Source organism: Chiroxiphia lanceolata, chromosome 6 (assembly GCF_009829145.1).
Source record: "Chiroxiphia lanceolata isolate bChiLan1 chromosome 6, bChiLan1.pri, whole genome shotgun sequence".
Lineage (NCBI taxonomy): Eukaryota > Metazoa > Chordata > Aves > Passeriformes > Pipridae > Chiroxiphia > Chiroxiphia lanceolata.
This window is the reverse complement of record NC_045642.1, coordinates 3,798,927-3,818,981: the sequence shown is the minus strand read 5'-3', so window position 1 is coordinate 3,818,981 and position 20,055 is coordinate 3,798,927.

Here is a 20,055-nt window from a genome sequence, read left to right as displayed (position 1 = left end):
TCCCAAGCCATCAGATTTTTTTGTGTTTGATGGCCAAGATGAATTAAGACCTCAACAAATCTTTTTTAGAATGTGTTGCTAACTACTGATCTCTTCTACACATTTAATGTTTGATATGTCTTTCAGCTATGAGAAACCTCAGTTAAAATAATGCAGATGGGTTTATGCTGGGGAGTCTGTGGGTGCAATGATTCTGTTTTGAAGCTGATGTTCTGTTTTTGATGCTGTTGCCGCTCAAGAGTACTCACTTGTACAGTCCCATCAACTTAATGGGTTGAACAACAAACACATGCTGGGCGTTCCTAGCAGAAATTTTGTTTAGTTGATCAGAGAAATTCTTTTAGCTGTTGATTGAAAGGATGGACTGGTATGAGTAAGAGGAATAAGTGGCATCTGTCTTTTCTAAGGCCCATAGACCCAGCAAGTATGAGACAGAGACCACGACTCTGTTTGCTGGTAGACAACTATGTGTTTCTTCCCATGGAGCACTTCCAGTTGAGACTGGAAGAATGGAGTTGGCTGCCTGTGCTGCTATGCTGGTGTCCATCAGGAGCCACTTCACTCAAGTCAGCAGCTACTAAAGCATAAAGCTGGTGTGAGCAAAAGTATTGCAGGACCTAACAGATGCCTCCTAAGGGAAGACTTGAGCTACAAAATTGCATAGCAGCTTTACTCTCTGTGAAAATGTAATTAAATCAGACTCCCATATTCATTCCTGTAGTCTGACAGCTGAGCCTTGATTCATGTACTATTTCTTCCCTTTCCGTAATCTTTCAGCACACTGCAAAAAAATGCTAATGGAAAACACAAACTGCCCAGACAGCTACTCTTGTGGTATACTAATAATAATGTCACCAAAATACTTTTAGGCACAGGAGGAAGAGCGAGGTTTTACAGATGATTGTACATCCCTCCACTACTTGTGGAGCTTTTACTTCAAAGTGTGCAGATACTACAGAAGGGATTTAATACTATTTATTTTAATACAGGGGAGCTTGAATTGATAAGACATAAGTTAAAAAAACCCCCACCTTATGTCTCTAAACTACGCAGTGTCCCAGTAATTAGGATTTTTATTGATCTTTCTCTGCTCTCTGGTAATATCTATGCAACAGTGCTGCTCAAAAGTCATTGTAATATAGTAAAGTACATAAAAAATAAACAATTAGACTATGGTGGATGACAGTGTGATGTGACTACAAGGATATTGAACTATTCTTTTTAAGATAATTAACTCATAATTCTCTATTGAGTTATTGTTGATAAATACTATGAGCTGACACATAGAGAGACTTAAGCAACACAGTCATTCTAAATCAACAGGAATATGAAGGGACGCTGCCAGCAAAACACAACTAAATTAAAAATATATACTTTGAGAAAAGTCCTTTGGTTTTACATTTTAGAGGGAAAAAAATGGGAATTTTCCGGGAAAAAATTAGTCCATCTGCTAGAATGATGTATCAGTCAAATCTTTGGCATAATCTGACCAGTGGGGAATGACCACACTTGCAAGTTGCTCTTTACTAGTGAAAATGTCTGCTCCACTTCCCACGTTCCAAGCAGAAACCTTTTCAATGTAAACATTTATGTGGGGTGAATTCTGCTGGATTTATATCCCCGTGTAATAGAACACTACAGATGTAACTGTACATTTATCAGTGTACAAAGTCTACAATGAAGTAGACTTTTTATCCTATTTTATTTAGTTCTATTTCTTTCTTTTTCTGTAGCAGGGACAGAATGTATACTAGACCGTGTTCTTCTATGCTTTCTATCATAGAAAGGTAATTGTTTATTATTTTTAAGGGCATTTACAATTTCTGCAGCTAAAACATCAGATGAATTGCTTACCTTGCACACACTTTGTATTTTGTGACCTCCACTTGAATTTCACAGCTCATATGAACCTGATGGTCCCGGGATGTTGATTTTTTTAATTATTATTATTTTATTATTCCTGGTTATAATTATTCCTTACTTATTTCAGCAATTTGGAACAAGAACAGGATTTAAGATAAACTTTACATGTTGACAATCCCATACTTTTGCACACAGCAGAGACCTGTTGATTATCATCTTTGTCTTTGAAGTTTTGGACTTCTATGAAGTACAGGGGGAATACACAAAAAGAAAGGAAAAGGAAACAAAGTTGCAAAAAACACTGCTGCCAAGTGACTAGAGCAGTCCTTTATCTCCTGATAGGCAAAATTATATCAGCAGTGTCTGAGAAACATAAAGTTTCAGGTTCTCTTTTCTGTTGGTTTGTTTGTTTGTTTTGTTCTTTGCTGTTTTCTTAAGAGCTTTGTGAGGTCTACTAATTTCTTCTCCTAAGAAACTCAAAAATATAAAAAGTCCACTGAAAAGTATTAAACCTCCTCAAACCTAGAATGATCCAAATAGGAGATTTTTAGCAGATTCTTCAGGTTCTAAAATCCTGTGACTTAGACTATGTCTAAGACAGTTCTGTGGATTTTTTTTTTGTTTAATACATTTAATAAATTTTATTTACTTTACTTTCATGAATTTAATTAGGTAAATTTGAAGCAAAAATTGTAAACCTCAGTGCTACAGAAGAAAATCTAAAGCCCACAATCAAAGGCTACCAGAGAGGCTAATTAAACCACAATATAAAAGAAGGCAACTCTGTTCTTATTGCTTGGAAAAGACCTTATTATTTTATGTTGCAGTTGTGATTTGGGCGAAGGGGGAAGAATTAGTGGAATTGTTTCAAATTCTTTGTATTGCCTGGACAGGGCTGAAGGGATGTAACTATTCTGCTTAGGCTGCATTTTGTGGCAACTCAGCCTTCAAACACTGAGCTGATGTACTGCTGCCTCCAGAATGGGAATGACAGAGTGGGGCGCTCCCCATGGAAAATCATCCCTCAGCTTTCAGCCGTGCCCCAGTCTGAAGGCTGCTCTTGCCATAAACAAGAGGTACATCAAGACTTCCCAGAAGTTAATGTTTGCAGAATCAGCAATGACAGTAACTCAGACACTCCATAAATACTGCATCACATTCATTTGAGGAGAAATTTTAAAGCTCCAGCCATTGTTTCACTGATTTGTAAAGGCTGTAGCATAATTTAGATACTATAATAATAATAATAATAATACATTTATTTTTCTTTGATGACTGTAAAATACCCCGGGTCACATATGAAAAGCTATAATACTCCTTTGCATACCGATTATGCTGTTCTTTTGCTCTCACTTATAATGAGACCAGATGCAGGCAAGCAAAATCTGCCTCGTGTTTTAAAGCATATTCAAATATTCTTGAAGAAAGTAGAAGATGAAAAGAAATAGATGCTGGTGCTCTGCTGTACTCAGTGTCTCAGTGGCTTTGCTTTTATGTAATATGAGACAAAACAATGTGAAGATTCTTAGATTTGTATGTGGTAGCATCTCCCTGTATCTAAAAGCACAGCCAGCCCAAGTGGTAATGGTTTACGTTGTGATGCTGGTAGGGGAAACCAAAAGATATTTGCACTCATCTACTGGCACTTCCTAACAATTAATTAGCAGCTGACAATTATCCTGGCCTGATATTTTTGTTGTACCAGAGAAATCAAATCAACGTGACTGAGCCACCACTGAGTGTAGCTGCAAGGCTGAGAAATTCAGCATGTTAGCATGAAATTAGCTTAATCTACAGCTAGAAAATTACAGGACTGAGATGGAGGTTTATTGCATAATCAGTTAAACAATATTTCATCCCTGGGTTTTACCAAGCTGCAGGACAGGCATATCTGTCGTAATTATATTTTATGTCTGTAATGTGACACGTTAATGAAATGTGTCACTATACTGGTGTTAGGATACATTTCATTAATGCAAAAGACTTTTGTTGTATGCTTTACATTTGGAAACAGATTTAAGTATTAAGTGGCTAATGTTTGCAGCCGGGGAATCCTTTCCGAATTTGTAACACTGACCAGAACAGACCGCATTACACTCTCCAAATGGTGCGTTTTTGCATTTGAATGTCTGAATTATCCTGGTTTCTTAGAGACGACCACAACACCAACATCTTAAATCCTCAAAATATTGTCCGCTTCATTGAATGCTCATGATCTAAGCATATGTGTAATTATTCTGTAATTCTCCCCAAAATGTGATTCCTTGGAAATGCATACTAGATTTCCCCTATTGTAGCTGCAATGACTATTTCTTTGTGCCCGCTTCTTTAAATACGGTCACAAGGAAGTCTGTGTGCCTTGGTGCACTGCATGTGTAATGATGATTTTTTTTTCCTTCCCCCCCACTCCCAGTACGCCCATCAAGGGTGAAAAAACCAAAACAACAAAACTCCACCAAAAACCCGCTTCATTTGTTTCAGGGTGCAGAGCAAGGTCACAAAAAGAACATTTAAGATAGTATACATACAACAGTAATCTTTCTGACAAGAAACGGGCCTAATACCACGTACAATGGGCTTAGAGTTAGGTAAGTATACAAAATTAGAATTTGCAAGAGTTACCAAACCTGGCTCTGATAACATATGCGTGTGCACACTTTGGCAGAGGGCAAAGGGGAAACCCATGTACCTTAAGCAGATTCTCAGCACATATCATGCAACAATGAAGATTTTTTTTTTCAGAAATTGTTGTTAGTGTAAAATATATATACTCTTACAAAAAAAATCCTATTTGTCTGCCAGGAAAACTTGGTTTTGTTAATTGTAAAAATTACAGTTTACTCAGTAATACAAAGAAAACTTATATGCATTTTTTAAATTGAACTTTTACTTGCTTTTCGATCACAAGAAGAAAGTTCTTTGGCAACAGGACTGTTGCACACACCAGTGATGCAGAGGCTGAGATCCCATCTTACTGATTGTTTTAGTTCACAGGTGCCTTTACCATCCCAGATATAAGGGAGCTGTAGGGAAGATTTGACTCCTAAACACTTTGTAGTAGTTTCTCTCAACAACTTCTATTTTAAAAAAATGTTATCTGTATCTTTAGTATTTATTTGATAAAGCTTAATAGTTCATTCTTTATTTCAAAGGAAAAAAATTCAATCAGAATTAGAAATACATGAAAACAATGGATTATTAAATAAAATCATTACAAAATTTTCTGCAGATTTTGAGCTTTATAGAAATGTTCCTTGATAAATATTTGTCTCACATTTTTCAGCTAAAAAACCCCCAAAACATTTCAAAGATGTGAAAACATTTTACAGATTGAAATTGGAGGATTATTCTGAGGAGGCTTTAAAAAATTATGCTTGTTAGTTTTTCAAAACTGAGATATTATTTGGGATAAATACTGTGCAAAATCTTCCACAGTAAGAAAGATACAGACTTACAATTTATTTTTTCTTTTTATCCTGAAGTACCATAAAGCTCTGAGTTGAGGAAAAGGGGTTTAGCTGGAGAAATAAAATAAGCACTGCTACATGCAAAGAAATTTGTATGTGCTGAGGAAATTAAGCCTGTGTAAAATAGTTCCTGCATTGACTCAGAGTAATAACTCTTAGCAAGTGCTGCAGTGTTCAGTTCCTTGCACCATTTCATCTTACATTAACATACCATTGGAGTATTAATACATTTTTAGTTTTTCCCTGTTAGATTTCGTAAGAAATCATAAGACTGAGGAGCTGCAACAAATGGTTTAGTCTTTCTTTGGCTTTTACTCTTTAATTTAAAAAAATAAATCTACTGTTTAGCCCACGTTGAACAGAAATTGGGTGAGGTAGACTGTTGCAGTTCAGTTATTGTCTGAGGCACAAAAATAGTTTGTATCCTCAACCCCTCTCCCAGAGAAGGGTGGGTTTCCAACATGCCCTTTCCTCCTGGTTGTCATCGTCATCCTTTGCGTTTCCACCAGATTGGACAAGGTAAGAATTGGTACAAAGTACATGTGGAGTTTGTAGCCGTGATGCAGGTCTCTGAAACATCACTGACTCATTAGACGCAAACCTCTTTTCTGCTAAAATAGGCATTTCTCCAGTACACGTTGGTGATGTGGCCCCTGAGTCGGCAGAAGCCCTCCAAGAAAGGTCTCTGAGCAAGTCACTCCCTGCTGTACCTTCTTCCTCTGCCTAAAGGCAGGGAGAAAAGTTCCCAGTGCAAGCATAGAACAAATTTCAACCATGAAAATTTGGTCTAGGAACTGTAAGTTAAAATCCTGACCCCATGAAGTGGCTGTCAGAATGCTGAGTGATTTGAGCAAGGCTTGGATTTCACTTGTAAAACTGCTCCCTGGTGAAATAAAACAGCTGGGACTGAGAGCTCTGTGTGCGTCACAGGTCTGCAGTGCAGAAATAGGAATGTATATCTCACTTTTTGAGAGATAAAAATGCTGAAATAAATATGTGAAATGCCAGAGGGAATATTAATTTTTATGTGAGGTCATGTTTTTATTATGAAATGAAGCAGAGACTGAGAAGTGGCTTTCATTGTAATAGAGCACTTTTCCATTACTGCAAGTGCATTCCTCCCACACACATTCCTCCTCTATATCATTATTTGCAATAGTTTTTTTTCCCTAAAGCCCTGAAACGTCATCTGAATGAAAAAGATCTGAACAAGAAAGGGAAATACCTATAAATAAACATTTGGCAGAGAATCTTTGATACTGTGTGAATATTGATGGCAAACATTTTAATGAGGCCAGTCTTGGGTTTAAAAAAAAAAAAAAAAAAGTTGATTGTAAATCAGTAAAATGTGCTGGGCTTTCAAAGCTCCGAGTTGGCAACAGCTTGTTGAGAGTAAATCCTCTCATGGAAGGTTTTGCTAATCTGAATAAATTCAATTTCAAAATCCTTCCTTGATCTAAGCTTGCTTAAGCTCTCACCAAGGCCTAAGGACCCTGAGGGTCAATTCCAATAACAAAAGATAAGAAAAATCTGCCCTTTCTCATATCTCTTTGCAATACACTATAAGCTGTTACCTCACTGCAAAAAATCTTTAGGTTTAATGAAGTCGCCTTTTGGTACTTGTTGAGGATGAAGTTCAATGTTTCCCACCCTGGTGCACATCTGCTCTGCCTCCCACCCAGGACCAGTGTCAGAGAACCTGGCTGGCTGTGTCCCCCTGGAGAAGTCCTTGAAATCACTACTCTGAGCTACATAGCTCTGAGAAAATATGTTAAATGGAGCTTTACAAAATAGATTTTTCTTTGGGGTTGGGGGTGGTAATTGATACCAGGCTAGGCAGCCTGCACATTTCTTTTTTAATTTAAAAAATCATAAAGGAGAAAGTTTAGCTCAAAACCTGACCAAATTGTGGGGCTGGGCTGTGATTCTCAGATCCTCCTGCTGCTGTATAGGTGTACTACAGTTCACCTACAATCTGTTATTGCTGGATGATGCATGAATGAATCTAAAATGTGAGATGCAAACAGCACTTGTGGTTTTTTGGGGTTTTTTTCTCCAATAGTCCTCTGTTCCATTTTCCTTTTAACTGAGTTTTTTTGTGTTGAGCAGTGGAGACCTCATCTCATTGCAGTAATGGGATAAGTAATGCAAAAATCACCCAAACTGTGTTGAATTCCTTGGGCAAACATGCTTCCAAATCAATTCTTATTATTAGTTATGATAATTAAATTTCTAAAAGGAAGTACCAGAAAGATTTAGTTTCTTGCTCAGATATTCTATCACAACTTCCCATAATAGAGAAGAGAATGATTACAGACAGCTGCAGACTACTTGCTTGACTGGTAAAAGGTAGTAATAAATCCACATAACAATGTCAAAGAATTAATAGGAGAATTCATTTTTTAACCTCTGTGAAAGAACAGAGGGCCCTCAGGTGGACCTCTGGAAAACTGAAGTCTTACAAGTGAAGAGTCATAGGGCTTCAGAGGAGAACCAAGAACCATTTAACAGGCTCCCAAAACCCATTGGATGGGCTCCCATCGAGCTCCAGTGAGGATGCCCCTGAGGAACAGACGTGTAAACATGTTCTTCATAAAGATGTTCCTCTATTGGAATTTGGGGTTTCTACCAAATTTACCTTCTACCTCTAAGCTCCACCCTGAGCACCTTTGCAGCTCTGCCAGTTTTGCCCCTCACCCTGTTTGTCAGAGCCACAGTTCCTGGAGTCGTATAATTGCGTAAGAATAGCAGATTTCTTAAAAAAAAATCAGTCTCACTGGAAGGCAAGATAAAAGATGAAAAATGGCTTGAATACACTAGAAAGCTTTAATTTTGAAAGTCAAATAAATGATCCAATGTAGAGTGTAAAGCACACCTACAATAAAAATGATTGGTATATGATATTTGAAGTTTTGCAGTTAGTAATACAGTTAATTCATGCTTGTACTTCATCTAGTATCTGTTTTTCCAAGTTCTCAAATATCTTAGTCATTATAAATAGTAATATGTAAAATGTAAAAAAAAAACCACCTGAAAGTTTTAAATGATCGTGTTGACTGATTGTGGTGCATGAGTTAATGCATCTAATATTCCCACATCCCATTTCAGTCACTGTTGCAACTTCCTTGGCTTTCATCACTATTTGTTTTGAGATCCTTCAATCAGTTCTGCTTGCCCTATAGATTACTCCCTTCCACTCACATTTCTTTTGCAGCTCAGCAGTCCTCAAATGACAATTAGGGGGTTTTTAAACAAACCGAATTTGGGATTTTGGATTAAATTTTTTTGATAGAATAATTATTTCCATAGTCTCTGGTGCAGGTACATCCATGTCTTTATGTAAGAGCTTTCTTTGTGCCTCAAAATGTCTTTTTGTCAGATATGCACTGCGGTTGTTAGTGTGTTGTGATTGTATTCAAACTGTAACTTTCCTACAGTGCCAGTTTTGTTTTAAAATGAATAATAAGAATAAATATTTTGTCTTGCTGTTTAACAATTCAGGGGAGTGTCCTGGAGCTCAGTTTATACACAGCAGAATATCTGCTCTGTAGCTGAATCTGCTGATTCTGTAAGTACGCAGGCAAACCTTGACAAGAGATGTTCTTTTCTTTATTTTCGTTTTTTTTTTCGGATTGAACCAATTCCTTAAAAAAAAATAATTAAAAATCAAGGCAAACACAGATATAGAACTGTTCCTTATCAGGGGCATTCATAGTGTTTGTTACAGATGAGATGCAAGAAGTTCCTGAGATGATCAGCTTAAAACGAGTGTCCGTGGTGACTTATACTGCCAAGATTATGCCTAAATCTGGGCATGGGAAAACACCAGTGGGTTTTTGTATTTACCTGTGGGTCACAGGTAACACTCTGGTGATGTGACTGTTGCAACTTTCAAAAAATGAAATAATCAACAATAAACACTGAAGAACCCACTTTCTGGTTTCTCCTTATTGGTGGATGAGCATTTTAGGTTTGTATTTCTAAAATTTCTGACGTGTAGAATTAGTTGTTAAAGACAGGCATTGGTCAATAGAAAAATCTTTCCTGTTGCAGGTATGACAGTATCATGCAAAGAGCTCTGTGATTTTACCTCCTTCCATTGGTTGCCATATTGAGCTCTGAGGCAAGAGAATGGATTAAATGACCTTTCAAGCTCCATAGTGTCAGCTCAGAAATCTGTATTTTTTTAATTATTGTTTTTCTAGTCCCCAGCTCTTTTAGTCATATAGTTACAAAGAACCTGCTGCTTTCTTTCTTTTTTCATTTAAATGTACTCTTTTGGCTCTCTCGAATGTGAAATAAATCTTGAAAAGATTTATTGAAGGTGGCTTTTAAGGGTAAAGATCAAAAGGCAAACAATAAGAATTTCTACATTTTAAAAAAAAAAATCTGGTTTTGAGGGTAGTGTCTAATTTTCATAATTGAGTGTACAGAGTAGATGACATAGTAATGTTTAGAAAGAGATTTTCTCATGCTTTTATCAGTTCTGGTTGCAGATCTATAGGTAGCACTATGAAGTAGTAGGGTTTGGGAAGTTAATTCATGTTTTTTTTGTCACAGTGAGGACTGGGCAAAGATTTGATACGAACTAAACAATGAAAGAAGCCAAACAGTGATTTGCACCTTAGGAGGTAAACCATGTTCAGTACTCATCTTCTGACACAGAGAAATAGCCAAAAACTAGAAACCCCTTGCAATATTTATGGTAACACTCAGTTGCTAAAGATTTGTGGGGGGTTAGCCTTTTTTTTTTTTTAAGTTAGCAAAAAAAAGTCAGACTAATGAAGTAACTGCATATTTTCTTCTAGAAAATAAAAGAAATGGTTTTTACTGTGATGGAAGAAAATCTTTGGGAGGTGCAAATAGTGAAAATAGAGGGGAACAATTGGCACTGGGGGGAAGTTCTGGCATTAGAAGTGTTATCTGACTAAAAGTAGTAAGGAAAGCTGCTTTGTTTAGTAGGTTACCAGAAGAATCAAAGGGAAGGGGGATTTCCTACAAGATGCCCTATTTCTCCATAGAGTTTTTGAGGAGTCTTTGGCCTCTGTTCAGCACACCTCTGTGCTGAACGACACACAGCAGACTGCCCAAGACAAAATGTTGTCTCTTGAAATTCAGGTTAAGTAATTAACAAGTTTGTTGGATAAATTAGGTGAATTAAAATGTCTTTACCCCAGACATTTTAATTGAGAGAGAGGATACACAGTGAAGACTTCACTGACCTACTGGGACTCGTAATTAGCTTAAGCAAAGTTGCAGCAAGAAGAACTAGGCTTCATCTGTGAAGTTTTTCAGCCCAGTACTTTCCATAGATATTTAAAGACTCAAAAGTCTTTAGAGATAATCACAGTCTGCAGAAATCTCAGCCAAATCTTTGTCTAAAGTCTAGCTCTAGATGGTAAACAAGTTGTGATGCTTGTACTGCCTACAACAATGCTGTTGTTTTCCTAAACTGTGTTATACACAAAGTCCCATATTAAGAAAAAGGGTCCATAAACATCCTGGATTCTCTGGGGAGTGCTACTGTGAAAGCAAAATATATGTCTACAAGGGAGATTTACTATCACCTTGAAACCTCTGTGTTTTCTCTTTTTTCTTTCCCTGTGAACTCCCCTTAAGGACGTCTTCCCTGGGATTGTAGATCCATGAATTTTTCTTTCAGACTCAATGTACTAGCAATTTCCTTACATATTCCTACAAAGTGTTGATATTCAGAAAAAACAACTGGCATAACTACTCAAGAAATTCAAACTTGACCTAAACCAGTGAATCTTGGACACTGGTTGTTTTTTGCAGTCTTATTGGATGTGCAATATCACTTTTGTCATAACTTCTCTCTCAATGTGCTATGGTAGTTGTTTTTTTTTTTTACTATTCTTCTGAGATTTTGGAAAAACACACAAAGACCTGATTCTCCCTAGAGGTCCTTTAATTATGCATAGCTCCCTTACTCATGAAAATCAACCTTCTCTTCCATCCCTAAGGAAATTTAATTCCTTCTTTGTGATTTGTTCTCTCCACAAATTCATGCCCTATGTCATGGCAAATTCATTTTACTTTTCCCTTATCAAAAGTAAAAGGAAAATGATTCCCAGCTGATAAAGTAAAAGCTCAATACATGTCAGGAAGCACTCAGGACCCATCCTTGCACTCCAATATGATTTTCATGGCAAGGAGGAGAGATAGATACTGGAAAGCTATTTTTAACTGTATTATTAATGAGGCCTCTCTGTGTTAATTAAAAAAATTGTACTGTTAGACCCTTTAAAACATTAATTTGACCACCAGTAATGCAAGAACACATGAAGTGTGACACCATAGCAAACATGAGTGTCTCTACACCGAGTTTTTAGAGCCAGAAACATTGGGAAGCATTGTCAGAGCTTCTTCATTGATGGTATTTACAGCAAATGAAGGCTGGATTCATCAGCCAAAAAACCACCAGGGCAGGTACTGATGAAGGTATATAGACACTCTATATTTTCAGCAGAGACTCTAAGTGAAAAGACAGGCATGCATTTTTAAGCAATTATTTTTCAATTAACTCTGCAACTTTGATGTACTTTGTTACATACAGGTTTAACAAGTGGTTTTCCTGTGAAAATAGTAGGAAAGCATATGGGCAGATAAGGATTGTTTTAGCTATCGTTGACAATTCATGTAAACTCAATGCATATTTCTTAAAAAAAATAAATAAAAATCACAGCACAAATTACAGTCTCTTACTTAAACTTGTACTGTTGAGTCTTTAATGTGAGGCTAGTAGGTCTTCGCTGTTGAGCCTCCGTCATGTCATAAGAGGAATCAGAAGCACTTTTTTTTTTTTTGTGAGTAGGAAAAAAAAAAAGGAAAAAAAAAGAGAAGTTCATCCCATTGCCTTTATTACTTTACCACCATTCAAGTACGATGAGAAAGGCCAAAAAGCTTGCATGACAACCGGAGTGGGTAATACATGAATAGGAAGTCTAGTTCCTTTACTTCTCTATGACAGAGCTGAACAGTAGGCTGGGGAGATTTGGGGCTTTTTTCTGTTGGGTTTTTTATCTTCTTTTTCCTGATTCTATTCTTCTGTGTAACTTCTGTCAGAGAAATCAGCCACGAGAACAAAGGTTTGCTACAAGTGTCACTCATTTTGTGCTAACATTTACCAAGAAGTCAAGATTCTACCAGAGGTACACATTCCATATAATAAATATTTGAGACATAGTGTGTGTACAGCATGTAATCCTGGTCACCTTTAGAGGCACAATGAATTCTATAATAATTCTCATACTGGTTTTTTTTTCCCATGAACTGTTAATTTGTTAATATTCCATAAGTTTTAGTAGTTTTCTCTTTATTCTGAGAGTCGTTTACAGGAGGTGGTGTTATGCTATTGGTTTTTTTTTTTAATTCCTTTTTTTTAGTGAATCAGTCTTTTGTAAAGGCTTTGGTGTATGATTTATCAGAAATGGATCATGAATGATGAAATTTATATTATTATTATTATTTTCTTCTGTGGCAATAACAAATTGATTTTGAAGGTAGGAACCTTCTCTTTGTATTTCCTTGTACACATCAGAAATTACTTCTTGGGTTTCTCTTAGTTTTGTTGGATGTATTTCATAGCTTTGCAGCAATATCTGAGCAGGACCATAACGAACATTTATTCTCCTGGATTTAAAATGAACTTTACTGTCAATGTTAACTTTGTGTGCAAGGAACGGATGATTTACTACTCGTTCTCAAGATAAAAGTACTGGCATTGTTAGTGGAATAATTTCCAACTGGTGCAAGATGAATTTTAAAGAGAAAATTAACTGAGAGCATCACATTGTTAAGAGTTTCCAGACTTTTTTTGTAAGTTTGTATGTATTTCCAATTGCATATCAAATAGGATATGATAATCTTAGATATTGAAGTTGGTTTGCAACAGCTGTTTATGAGTAATATTCTTTTGAAAATCTTAAGACACACTTTTGGGTAAAGATCTTACACCTTCTTCAAGGCAATCATTTGTGGTCAGTCTTTAAAATATGGAGGTTTGCACATGCACCGGTCAGCTACCTGATGACCCCTCATTAAAGAAGCCTTTCAACTATTTTCTGAAGTGATGCTGTGAGATTTACTGTCACATTCATTAAAGTATTAGTAAGATTTGAGCTAGTTTCTGATAATTTTTTTTTTAATTACAATTGTTACAGGGAAAGGTATACACAGATGTTGTGGGAGTTCAGGGAAAAAAAAAAGAGGGGGAAAAGAAAGCCTTACGTAGCTGACAGCCCGACAACTTTGCATATGTGTGTTAACAGGAGAATGTGCTGTGTTTAGGATGAATGGAGAAGCGGGCCTAAATGACTTTCAGATTAGCTGGAACAGATGGAAGGGTCACAGTTGAACAACTTTACACAGGAACATAAAGGCGATGTTCAAGTGGAGTTCATTGCCTCTGACAGATACTGTCAATCAAACAGGGGACTCTCAGTTAACCAGCAGCCTGTCTTTTTAAAGATTAAATTAAAAAAAAAAAAAAGTATTGTGAGGCGATGACTGGAGTTTATCTGGTCTGTGTCAGGCATAAACTCCACCCTGAGTGACTAGCATTTTCAAATCAAGCACAATGGCTTGGGATGTTTTGAAGAGAAGTGAGTTACAGGCTGCTTTGGGAGGCAGGGCTATGATATAATTTTTGCAATGTGTAATCTGGGTCGTGTTTTTCTGAAGATGTATATCTGAGTTTGGTAGCTGAGAATCTCTTGCTGATATCCTCTGTGTCAAAACTTAGTCGCCTTAGGAAGTGTGAAGTAGATTACCAGATGAGGTCAGTGGGAGGATGGTGTTGGTAAAGATGGAAAGAAGAACTTCTTTTCTTAGGCTGAAAACAGGCACCTGAAAAACTCTTCAGATGTGAAGTTTCTTAGTACTCAGATGCTGACACACACACACTGAGACACTTTTTCCTTCCTCCTCCTTTTCGAATAAATGAAGACAAACAGAGCAATGAAGGTCCCTTGCATACATGTGAGGATCAATTCAGAAGTAAAACCTGGTTTTATACAGCTCCCTTCAGCTCACAAGTTATGAAAGCAATAGCAGATGAAACATAGCAAAGTGTTATTTCTAGCAGGTGAAGATAGAAGTTGCCACAGTTCACGCCTGCAGAGGCTCTTCCAGACATCAAGTATTTTTCCCACATCTTTCTTCATATGTCACTTCTCCAGATGAGTCTGTAGACTCAAGTCAGGAATCAGGACTTGACGAGATACATTATATTGTTTGTATGATACTTGATTGTAGTACAATGTCTTGGAAAGAACTTTTCAGCTCTGCGAGACACCCAATTCTAGCTTTACCCTCCGCAGCTGATTCACTCGCAAAACTATATAAAAGCAGCAATTCAGGACCTTACTGATCCTTAGACCCGTAAACTGTGCCTTCTTGACCATTGTATTCCATAAAACCAACAGTTTAGCAGCAAATTCTTGGTTGTTTACTACACAAGTAGGCCAAAATAACATTTCTTATTATCAGTCCCAGAAACACTTCCTTGTTAGATCTCACTAGCAAACAGAATCAAGGACAGAACTCATGTGCTTTCTGCACCAGCATCGCTGCCAAACTCAGATTTGATTGCCAAAGCTGAAATGTCGAATTCTTGAAAGTAACAGTTTTATGGAGCAAAATTACTAGTCAGTATCCTGAATCGGCAACTGCTTCAGCTCTTCCTGCCTTTCTTTTGAACTGCCTTGTCTTTTGGCAGACTGGTTGTGTGTTGGTGACTCTTCGTTTTGTGCTGAAGACAGTGCCAGTGCTTGCAATCTCTGTTTTGAGAAACCTGTCATCTGCTCCCTGTCAAAAAAATACTGCACAAGCCATGCATTTATTGTGAAATCACACAGTTAAGAATAGAAGAATGCTGGTGGTATGCTTATATCCTTCTGGAGGCATCCACTCTTTGCTGCTGTTAGAGATCAGATGTTGGGTTGGTCAGCTGGGGCAGCCTAGGCAGTGTTTCTTCTTTACAGTAAGGCAGGGGCTAAGAAGTAAAAGCACTTGACAGGACAAATACCAAGATAGTCTAAACCCTGCAGATAGTGCTGCAATTAAAAAAAAAAAACAAACAACATACCAAAAACCCAAAACCAAAAAAAAAAACAAAAACAAAACCCAACAAACCCAAACCCACTGAAAAACCAGAACAATTAAAGCGGTGCTGTATTTCATTTCTCTAAGACAAAACACCTGTAAACCCAGTATTACCATCACTTAGCAGCACATTTGCATTTACCACTGACTAATTACAGCTCGGAGTGCCAATGGGGAGCCAGCAATGAGAGCATTTAGTTTGCTCTATCCTGCAGGGACGCGGTTGGAAAACTTTGGCAAATCTTTACAATGGTAAAATAAGTTTTCCTCATTTTTTTAGGTGGAAAATGAGTTTTCTTTAAAGGAAAATCAAGATATTATTTTTCCTGTGGTATTTTTAGGTCTCAAGCTTTTTCCTGATTTGAGACTGAAGTTTACTGACTCACAGCTCTGCCCTGTGTGCAAATCGGTTGTAAATTTTCTTTTTAAAAAAAGATGAAAATCTTTCCTAGATGAATCACTGACCTTTGGTAATGCCTGTGATGAACTATTATTCTGTAGCAGACAACATACTATTCATGCTCCTGTAAATTATTTCCTGCAATGTACCTTATGATCACATTTGGTCTTTATCTTATTAATGAAATAAAGAGTTATAATTTATAGCTAGTTATGTTCATAAGGTAGTATTTATACAATCTTAATAGTGTTTTATAGGTGGGATTTATTAGTAGTTGTTTATGTAACAGATAGTGTTAAATAGGCAAGTATGATGGTCTGATTTAAAAACAACAGAACTCAAGCCACCCTGAAATATATTTCACAACTGTTGGCAGTTACCATGGTATTACAGTTGTAATATACTACAGAAGATATGTTATTTAATTGAGGCCTTGCTTTAATGGAGTCCAGGAGCCCCAGGAGCAATGTGGCTTCTCTTGTTCTATGGAGTTGGACTTTACTTGGGAAGCCATATTATCTTTCATTTACCACCACTGCCATATTGATATACAAACCTAACCTTTTTTTCGGGTTTAAAAAGCATGAGTGTCACAATTAAGGAAGATACTGAAATTGAGCTATTAGTTTTTTCATCATTAGCTACAAATGAGTGTCCCCATTAATTTTCCATCTGCCATTTTCTAATGATAACTATGACTTCTCAGAGTCTGAGCTTGTCAGTGAAATTCAGAGCCCACTGATTTCTTAAGTGGATGTTTCCAGTGATTTTAATGAAGTTAAACTCGAGGAGTCTGACCTTCTAGAAAAATTCCATACATTCATTGCATACTACACACCTGATTATTTCCCTGTTTTATTTTGGTGTAAACACATTGACTTGAATTATTCTTGGTTTATAGGCTTAAATAGAAAAAAGAATTAGATTGTCTGTGGCTTTTGAGCATGTTCAAGTGGGAACAAAGTGGGGTTTTTTTCCCTTATAGATCACATAGAAGTAATATAAATTAGGAAACTATTACTAAAATAAAATAAAAATGGAGAAATAGTCATTGAGCCAGGAGGATGTTTAATAGTTTGAAGAACTAATGTGACACATTCCTCCTTTATTCTGCATGACACTGGCTATAGTAATCAGACAAGCAAGCTTCGAAAACAAACAAACATCCAAACACAGAATTGCAGAGATACAGCAAAGCACCCCTATTCCATTTAGATTCCTGAAACAGCATTAAAACAATCCAGGTGTGGATTAATAAATGATCCCCAGATATGTCATTTAAGAGCCTTGTGTCAAAGCAGCCATGTCATGCATCCCTTTAGATGTCCATTAATGAACCACAGTTCTGCTTTTCTTTTAATATAATTGTGACAATGGAGCAAGTGTTTGACAAATCAGTGTTTGTCTGGTCAGAGTTTGAAACCTCTCTCTTTTGTTTGACTGCTTGTTTTGTGGTCGGTTATATGTTTTTTTAGACAAACTAGGTATTGGCTTGAACTGGTGAAGAGCCACCAGATAAGCAACAATAGCTGCAGACTTACATTCAGTTTTTCATTAAGGCTAATGTTTTCCATTCTTTTCTGCTCTTTGCCTTGGGTTGGTGTCTGTCAGAATACCAGTTCTGTTGTGGATTACAGTGCTTCCCACAATGCTGGCCATTGTCTAGTAAGTTGCCCCACCAACTCAGCAGATCAAGGAGACATGCAAATGGGCCGGGAACACACAGTTTTCTCCTCACTTAAGAGAGCTACAGAGAACCAAGGCTGTGCCTTCATCATCCATGACTGTGGGCTACAGAAAATTATTTACATTTAAACTTGTCCAGAAAGAAAAAATCCTTAGTCAGCAGAGAACAACTGATCCAACACCACAGCTGAACAGCTCCATACAGGGGCTCCAAAGGAATCATTAGTATCCTTGACGCTGAAGGAGGAGTGGTGGCAATCTTTGGGTTAATAGGCAAATCTCCCTGGGATGAGCTTTGCTGTATGGCCTCAAGTTTCAGTGTTATGATCTTCCCAACTATGAAAAGGTGTATTCTGGCCCTTGTAGTAAGGCTTGTTGCCATTTTTAACTAAACAGTGTAAGCCAGTTGGAGATACCAGAGTGAAGTGGAATGCAAAATACTAGTACATTAATTAATTTTAAAAATGCTGTAAATCTGTCTGAAAATATGACCTTAGCTACACTAGCAGTAAATGTTAAAAGAACTTAGCTTGTTCTTGTGCTACCTTTTGGGCTGGATTTTTTTTATCTGCTCTGCTGTCCATGGACCTAGTGAAAATTACTCTTCCTTCCTGCTGTTTGTGCCCCCCCACATACACTCCATTCATACAGGTGATTTTTGGAAAGCATGTTGTAGACAAGATTCACATTATCAACTTCCCAGTGTTTCAAATGGTAGCATTTCTGCCAACACTGATAATTAGAAGAGTGAAAGTAATTAGAAACCAAGTTATCCCTGCACACACAAATTAGACATATCTAAATTTCCAGAAACTGACTTTTTGAATGGGATTTTATTTAGATTTGATTCCTGCACAAGCCATGTGGCTTGTTCCTTAAACCACTGGGGACACTGTTATTCCCGTGGTCCTCCTGGAACAGAGGAAGTGCAGACTATATTTTTCAAAGTCCTTTCAGTAGTTCAAGGGAGCAAATGACTTTTGCCCAGGGAGAGACCTTACAGAGCCTGGAGGGCTAAACTCCTCCTGAGGAGCATAATGCATGATGTGATGCTTCAGGGAGGGCTTGGTGACCCCACCTTCCCTCTCTGGGGCTAGCAAGCTGTCCCTATGAACTTACTAGGTAGATTAAATCAGCAAAACTTTACACTGAATATTAGGCATTTCCAGCCTCCTGCAAGATGAAAAGAACCATTCCCTAAAACGCGTTCTTGGGAGGCTGATTGTGCTTGGTGGTGGTTTGCAAGCACCCCTCCCCAGGAAAAGATTTTCTCACAGTTCAGCCTCCAGTCATCAATTTTGTTTAGTAGTAGGTGCTTCAGTATCTACTCAGATTGTGTTGCATCTGTGATGTTAAGACATCAATTCTGAAAGCAGTGACTAAGATGTTGCTTCGTCCACCACTGCAGTAGGTGACCTGCAATTAATATTTATTTGTTGAGGACCAGTGTTCTTTTCAACATCATGGGACACAAAAGAAAATATAGCTTCTGCCCCTGTTTAGAAGCGGAGTGTTTTGAAGAGTTGAACGCCAGTCAAAAGAAATGGAAAAAAGTAATTGCAGGATTGATCTCATGGTAAACTCGAAATACCCATTACATGTGAAACACAGGTGACCAGTAAACAGATTAAATTATGCAGACATCTCTTTTTTGTTGGTGATCAGCACTGACTGTGATGGCAGACGCACAAATCTTGACTTGTCTGTTGTGCCACTAATCCCTTTTGTTGAACATTTTTTACATGTTAACTGTGGTTGACTGGTGTTTGGGTTGTCAGGATTTTGAAATATTATTGATACACCATTAGAAGCAGGAAGATAAATTGTTTTGTTTGCTGTACAACCTGATTCATTTTCCCTCACTGGTAGCTTTTTAGAAGGGACTCCGAAAAATCATAAAGAATTATTGGATAAATCTATTTATTTATCCAATAATTCTTTTGCTAGTGATTTCATGTATATTTTTAAAATGTCCTAAGACACTGTAAGTAATTTTTACATGCCCTGTGGAAATGTTGCTGGGTTTTGTTGTTTGGATTTTTTTTTTTTTTAAGAAGCTCATATGGTTGGATTATTGTAAGCATAGTTCTGTCTCATTCAGGATCAGGTCTTGAACTGACCTGAACTAGGTCCACTTGAATATACAAGATTTTCGCAGGCAAAGCCCTATGCAGATGAGAAAATCAGATGTTGAACCATTCCTGCCTTAATGAAACAGTATTTGTCTTGGCAGTAATGCCACAGAATTTCCCCTATCACCCAGAAATTAAAATTTTAAAGGCTAAGCATGAACTTGTAGTAATCCCAAGTCACTCAAAAAAGTTCATGAAAGGAATAGAAGTACCATAAAGTACCTTGAATGGGAAGGCACGATGTAGCATCCAGCAGAGACAACAAAGTGCAAGTGTTTAAAAGCAGAGCGCAGCCTCTCCCTGGCTCTCTCTCACACACACACACAGGAACATGCAAACGTTGCTGAGAGCGCCTTCACCTGCAGAAGAAAGCACATTCCTC